Below are 7,231 nucleotides of genomic sequence, written 5' to 3' on the forward strand. Positions count from 1 at the left end.
ACCACTGAGGAATGCACTTTTCACATCCATTTGATATAAAGTTATATCATGATGGTTAGCATAAGCAAGTAATATGCGAATAGCCTCAAGTCTAGCAACAGGTGCAAAAGTTTCATCGAAGTCGATTCCTTCAACCTGTGTGTAGCCTTGAGCTACAAGTCGTGCTTTATTCCTCACCACTAGGCCATTTTCATCTTGCTTGTTGCGGTAGATCCACTTTGTGCCGATGATATCTGGATGTTCGACTAGTTCCCAGGCGTTGTTGAGCTCGAACTAATGTAATTCTTCTTGCATGGACTGAATCCACTCAGGCTCCAGAAATGCTTCATCTACCTTAGTGGGCTCTGTGATCGAGATGAAAGCAAAGTGCCCACAAAAGTTAGATAAATGTGAAGCTCTTGAGCGTGTGAGAGGACCTGGAATGTTGATGTCGCCGATGATTTTCTCAATTTGCACTTCATTTGCGACGCGAGGATGAGCGGGTTGACGTTGAGGAGTTTGATCAACATTTTCTTCAGCACCATTTTCCTCAGGTGCACCAGCATGACGTTCTTCATGTTCTGGAATAACTTCTTCAGCAGATTCTTCAGTAGGAATGACATCCTCTGTAGCCTTGAGCTTAATAGATTCCTCGGGAGGTATTTCACCTATCACAGGAGGTAGGTGCTCTCTTTGCGAGCCATTAGTCTCATCGAACCGCACATCTATAGTTTCAACAACCTTGTGATGACAGGTGTTGAAGACTCTGTGGGTGTTCGAGTCCTTACCATAACCGAGCATAAAACCTTCATGTGCTTTCGGTGCAAATTTAGAACTGTGATGAGGATCTCTAATCCAACATTTAGCACCGAAGACTTTGAAATAACTCACATTGGGTTTCTTGTCAGTGAGGAGTTCATAGGCAGTCTTCTTGAAGAATTTGTGAAGATATACTTTGTTGATGATGTGGCATGCAGTATCAATTGCCTCAGGCCAGAAGCGAGGAGGCGTCTTGTACTCATCAAGCATAGTGCGGGCCATCTCAACAAGAGTCCTGTTCTTGCGCTCCACGATGCCATTTTGCTGAGGAGTATAGGGAGCAGATAGCTCATGAGTGATACCAAGTTCATCAAGACAGTCATCAAGGCCAGTGTTCTTGAACTCAGTTCCATTATCACTCCTGATGTGTTTGATCTTCACACCAAAGTTGGTTGAAGCCCTCGAGGAAAATCGTTTGAAGACTTCATGCACTTCAGTTTTGTAAGTGATAATATGGACCCATGTATATCGAGAGTAATCATCAACAATGACAAAGCCATATAAGGATGCAGCATTGGTAAATGTGGCATAGTGAGTAGGGCCAAAGAGATCCATGTGAAGCAATTCAAATGGTCGAGTAGTAGTCATGATAGTCTTCGCTGGATGCTTGGCCTTGGTCATCTTTCTACCTTCACAGGCTCCGCATAAGTGATCCTTGAGTAATTTGACATTTTCAATGCCAATGACATGCTTCTTCTTCGCGAGCGTGTGCAGATTCCTCATGCCAGCATGACCAAGTCGTCGATGCCATAGCCAGCCTTCTGAAGCTTTTGCAAGTAGACATGTAGCAGGTTGTGGTCCTGTAGAGAAGTTAACAATATACAAATCTCCTCTCCTAGAGCCTTTGAAGACTTTGGAATTGTCAGCTTCCATGATCACAACACGACGATACTTGCCAAAGACAACCACCATATCAAGATCACAAAGCATTGAGACAGACATGAGGTTGAACCCTAAGGTCTCAACAAGCATGACTTTGTCCATGTGTCGATCCTTTGAGATTGCAACCTTACCTAGACCCAATACCTTGCTTTTGCCTTTGTCAGTGTAGGTGATGTGCTTCAGATGTGATGGAGACAAAGCAGTGTCCATCAATAAGCTCCTGTCACCAGTCATGTGATTTATACATCCACTATTGAGGACCCACTCAGTGGCTTTGGGTTGATCATCCTGCAAATGAATTAGTGCAACTTACGAACTCATATACTTCATCAGTGAAGAATATGACATCAATTTCATCAGACAATAGAACAGATAAAACAGTATGAGGACGTGAGAAATGAAAATTCATTTCTTCATGATTAGCTTGCGTCCTTTCAAGCATATTCATGTCTCCAGCAAATTCATCAGACGTTTAAGTTCGTCTGGAGACCTAACCCTTCATAAGAGGTTAGTTCTTTTTCTTCACCACCCACATCTGAAGGGGTGGCAAAGAGTTCATCATTCTACGAGCTCCATAAGAGAAAGGTGGCATAGATGTCAATCCACTTCGTTTCACATAAGAGTGGTTAGGATAAGCATAAGAGTAAGCAGAGAAATTCTTCGAGGACTTATGAACATAATGATTTGAAGAATAATGCACATATCCATAATCCTTAGATCTTCCCTGCGAAATAGACGGGTTAGCACGATGATGTTCATATGAGGACTTTGATCCTTTTGAGGAATTTGATCCATGTGAGGAGTTTGGTCCGTGTGAGGATTTGGATCCATATGAAGAATTTGGTCTGGGGTTCCTATTCTTCACAGGTGGTGTCATGATGACATTCACCTGAAGATTTTCAAGGCACCTTTTGGGAACCCAGATTTTCTTCATAGGAGGACCATTCCCGCAGTTAGTGCCAACATATCTAGCAAATACTTCACCATTCTGATTTTTGAACAGTTTATAGTTGGAGTCAATTGACTCATCAGAAGAATATGAAGATTCACATGTAAAGCCAGATAAGGTAGACGGATCCACTGAAGGTCCTTTTGCAGCAACCCATGAGGTTTTGGGATACTGCTCAGGTTTCCAGTAGGTCCCATCAGCATTGATTTTCCTCTCAAAGTCAATACCCTCTTTCCTAGGGTTTCTGTTGAGGATCTGCTTTTTAAGTACGTCACAGAGAGCCTGATGCCCTTTGAGGCTTTTGTACATGTCTGTCATATACATTCCTTCAGCCCTGCATCATCAGTAATACTAGCTATGTCCTCAGATGAGGAATTAGTGATAGCAGAGGCAGTTGAAGAATTTGCAGCAATGGAAGTATTTGAGCATTCAGGTGAAGAATTAGCAGTTTCACGTTCAATGCACTTCAAGCATGGAGGAACAAATTCATCTTGAGTAGCGCTGATCTGTTGAGCAAGTAATGAATCACGCCCCTTCTAAAGATCTTCATAACTCACTCTTAACTGCTCAAGATCTTGCTTTCTTTGAAGAAATTCTTAAGAAAGCTTCTCATGATCAGATAGGAGAGTGTTATGATGACCTTGAAGATTGTCAAACTTGGACTGGAGTCTCTAAAGATTTTCAGTCAAGAGTTTAGTGTGACCCATTTCCTCACCCAACATATCATCGCTTTTATCTAGCATATTTTGAACCTTTTCAATAGCCTTTTGCAGTTTCACAACAATCTTAGCAAGTTTAGAGTAGTTGGGTTTGAGGTTTTCATCAGATTCATCCTCACTAGATTCAGAGGAGGAATATTTGAGTACCTTTGAGCCTTTTGCCATGAAGCAATAGGTGGGAGTGTAGTCCTCGTCGTCGTCATCAGTAGTGTTGGGGAGGTCCATTTCTTCAGAGTTGAAGATAGACTTGCTGACGAAAGCAGTTGTGAGGGCTAGGCTCGCCACACCAGAGTCTGACTCCTCAGATTCCTCCTCTTCCTCATCTTCTTCAGATTCAGCCTCAGAGTCCATTTCCTTGCCGATGAATGCTCGAGCCTTCTTGGAGCTGCTCTTCTTGTGAGATGAGGACTTTGAGGGCCTTGATGATGAGGACTTTGAAGATTTCTTCTTCTTCTTTGAATCATCAGAACTGTAATCCTTGTACTTCTTCTTCTTCTTCGATTTCTTTTCCCATTGAGGACAATCTTGAATGTAGTCTCTAGGTTTTTTGCATTTATGGCACTCAAGTCACCACCTCTTGAGGATTTACCAAAACGACCATGTTTTGAGAACTTTTGGAACTTCCTCACGAGCATTGCTAGCTCCTGGCTTAGTTCTTCAGGGTCACCAAGGCTGCTGTCAGAATCTTCACCATCAGATTCGGATACCGCCTTGGCCTTCAGAGCCCGTGATCTACCATAGCTTGGTCCATAGAGATCTCTCTTCTCAGCAAGCTGAAACTCATGAGTGTTTAGTCTCTCGAGGATATCAGCGAGATCAAGTGACTTATAGTCTCCACGTTCTTGTATCGTCAATGCCAAGGTATCAAATGAGGAATCAAGCGATCTCAGCAATTTCTTCACCACCTCATGGTCGGTGATATCGGCGGCACCAAGTGCTTGAAGCTCATTTGAGATGTCAGTGAGGCGATCGAAGGTTTGCTGAACATTTTCATTGTCAAGTCTTTTGAAGCGGTTGAAGAGATTTTGAAGAACCTCAACTCGAGAGTCACGCTGTGTTGAGACTCCCTCATTGACCTTGGACAGCCTGTCCCAGATAAGCTTGGCTGTCTCCAAAGCACTCACTCTGCCATACTGTCCTTTGCTCAGATGGCCACATATGATATTCTTCGCTTGAGAGTCGAGTTGCTTGAATCTCTTCACATCAGTAGCATTGATGGTGGGAGTTACAGAGGGAACACCATTCCCCACAACGTACCAGAGATCATTATCAATTGCCTCAAGATGCATGCGCATCTTATTCTTCCAGTAGGGGTAGTCCGTCCCATCGAAGGTAGGACACCCAGCAGAAACCTTGATCATACCTGCGGTCGACATAACTAGAACTCCAGGTGGTTAAACCAAAGTCACACAGAATAAGGGAGTACCTTTCTCTGATACCAATTGAAAGTGTGTTATATCGACTAGAGGGGGGTGAATAGGCGATTTTTATGAATTCTTCACTGGGGAATTTCAGGGTGAGGAAATTCCTTAGCGGAGAACTACTTGCAGCGGAATAAGTACTCAGAAGTAAACATAACAGAAGCATGGTCATCATGATGAAATGAAGACAAGCACAGAGTACGGAAAGCATAAACATAGGATGACAAAGGATGAAGACAAACAGACTGAAGAAATTGAACTAAGGAAATTGAGAAAGTCTTCAGTCAAAGTCTTCAAACAGATATGAACAAGCACTCAACACATAAATGAGGAAATGGAAGGGTTGAGGAAATGGAACCAGGTAGCTTGGTGAAGACAATAATTTGGTAGACCAGTTCCAACTGCTGTGACAATTGTACGTCTGGTTAGGGCGGCTAGGTATTTAAACCTGAGGACACCCAGTCCTGAACACGTAGTTCAGAACACTCAGTCCTCACCATATTCCCCTTGAGCTAAGGTCACACAGACCTCACCCAATCACTCGTGGTAAGTCTTCAGGTGACTTTCGAACCTTCACAAACTCAGTCACTTGGTGATCCACAATTCCTCTTGGATGCTCTAGACCATGACGCCTAATCGTCTGGAAGATGCATAGTCTTCAAAGGTAACAAGCGTCGGATCCACGTAGGATCAATCTCTTTAGTGATGCTCAATCACTTGGGGTTTGTAGGTGTTTGGGTTTGGGTTTTCCTCACTTGATGATTTTCACTCAAAGTCCTCGGAGGATGGGATGCTCTCAAATGACAAGTGTCAGTTTCTCTCGGAGCAGCCAACCAGCTAGTGGTTGTAGGGGGCGGCTATTTATAGCCTAGGGAGCAGCCCGGCATGATAAGACATAAATGTTCTTCAATGATATGACCGTTAGGTGGGTAGATATTTTGGGACAGCTGGCGAATAGCACATCAACGGTCGGAAATTTGATTATCAAATTCCTCAGGGCTATCATGTTCCTCACTGTGTAAGCAATCCGCACTGGCGAATTCCTAACTCCTCAGTCAGAACAAATTCCTCAGAGACCAGAAGAACTTCGTCTCTGTCATTGAAGAATATGACTGAACTGTATGAGATTTCCAATGGCTTCACTCAAAGGGATTGGTAGGTGTAGGATTTTGAGTTGAGCATCACATGGAAATTTTTCCTTAGTATTTCCTTGACCCCCTTTAACAGTACGGTGTTTCCTATGACTCAAGAAAGAGAAAATGAAACTATGAAAACAAAAGTCTTCACGCTTCATGTTCCTCAAATGAATACCAAGTCTTCAAGATCACACCAATTTCTTCACTTTCAAAGTCTTCAGAAAGTCTTCAGAAATCCAAAGTCTTCAGTCGAAGAACTTCATTTTTAGGGGTCGACTTTCTCTGTAAATATCAAACTCCTCATAGACTTATAGACGTGTGTACACTCACAAACGCATTAGTCCCTTAACCTATAAGTCTTCAATACACCAAAATCACTAAGGGGCACTAGATGCACTTACACCGAACCTTAACCTTGCCGAGCTCGTTCTCGGTCCGCTCCAGCCTCCGCTTCGGCTCGGAGACCTCGGTAGCATGCGAGGTCGCGGCCAACAGGGACGCCTGCTTATCGATACATATTCAGTCAACCTCTTATAATTAAGTATTGATCCCTTGTCTGGTTCTCCTCGCCGAACACCGGACAGCGTCTCAGGGGCTACGAACTATACGGGGCTTTTCTCTTTCTTACCTCGAAACCTATTAACAGGCTGCTGCAGGCTTCATTCAGTCCGCTCTTGGCGGACTGAACCTTCTCGATCACCGCATCCATAAGGATACGGTGCTCATCCACGACGGAGGCACTTCGTAGCGCCCCCATCAGGTCATCTGGCGCTCCTGGATGGACAAGAGCCACCAGTGGAGGCGACACACACCCCCTCCTTCAAAGGGGGCTGCTCGCCCGACTCCGGAGCCATATTGGTCTCCGGAATCGTATTCGGCTGAGGGCCGAACTTGATACGGCCCTCTCTGCCAGTCTCCATGGGGATTGACTCCCCCATGTGTCCGGCAGTGGAGGTTCCGCCTTGTGGCGCCTCGCGGACAACGTCCTGGGCTCCTCCCTTCGGAGCGATCCTCCGGGATAACACTTCGGTGTCGTCCCTGGCCCCGGGGGAGTAAGCAGGTGGTGGAGACATGCTCTCCATCTCCGACGGAGCCAACGAACCTCCAGATGAGGATCGCTGGATAAGGTCATGGGCCGGACTGCAATAGTGTGGATTAACCATGTTAGAATAATAAAAAGAAAGGGCCGGATGTGCGCATAAATAAGTCATGTCACTTACGATGCGGCCTGGGGCCTAGTACGGGGGCGACGTTCCGGGCTACTGTCAACGTCCCACGCGGTGTCGACCGCTGGGGCACCCTTCCCCTTTTTGGGCGCTTTCGCCT

The sequence above is a fragment of the Triticum urartu genome, chromosome 7 (genome assembly GCF_003073215.2).
Source record: "Triticum urartu cultivar G1812 chromosome 7, Tu2.1, whole genome shotgun sequence".
NCBI classification, from domain to species: Eukaryota; Viridiplantae; Streptophyta; class Magnoliopsida; order Poales; family Poaceae; genus Triticum; species Triticum urartu.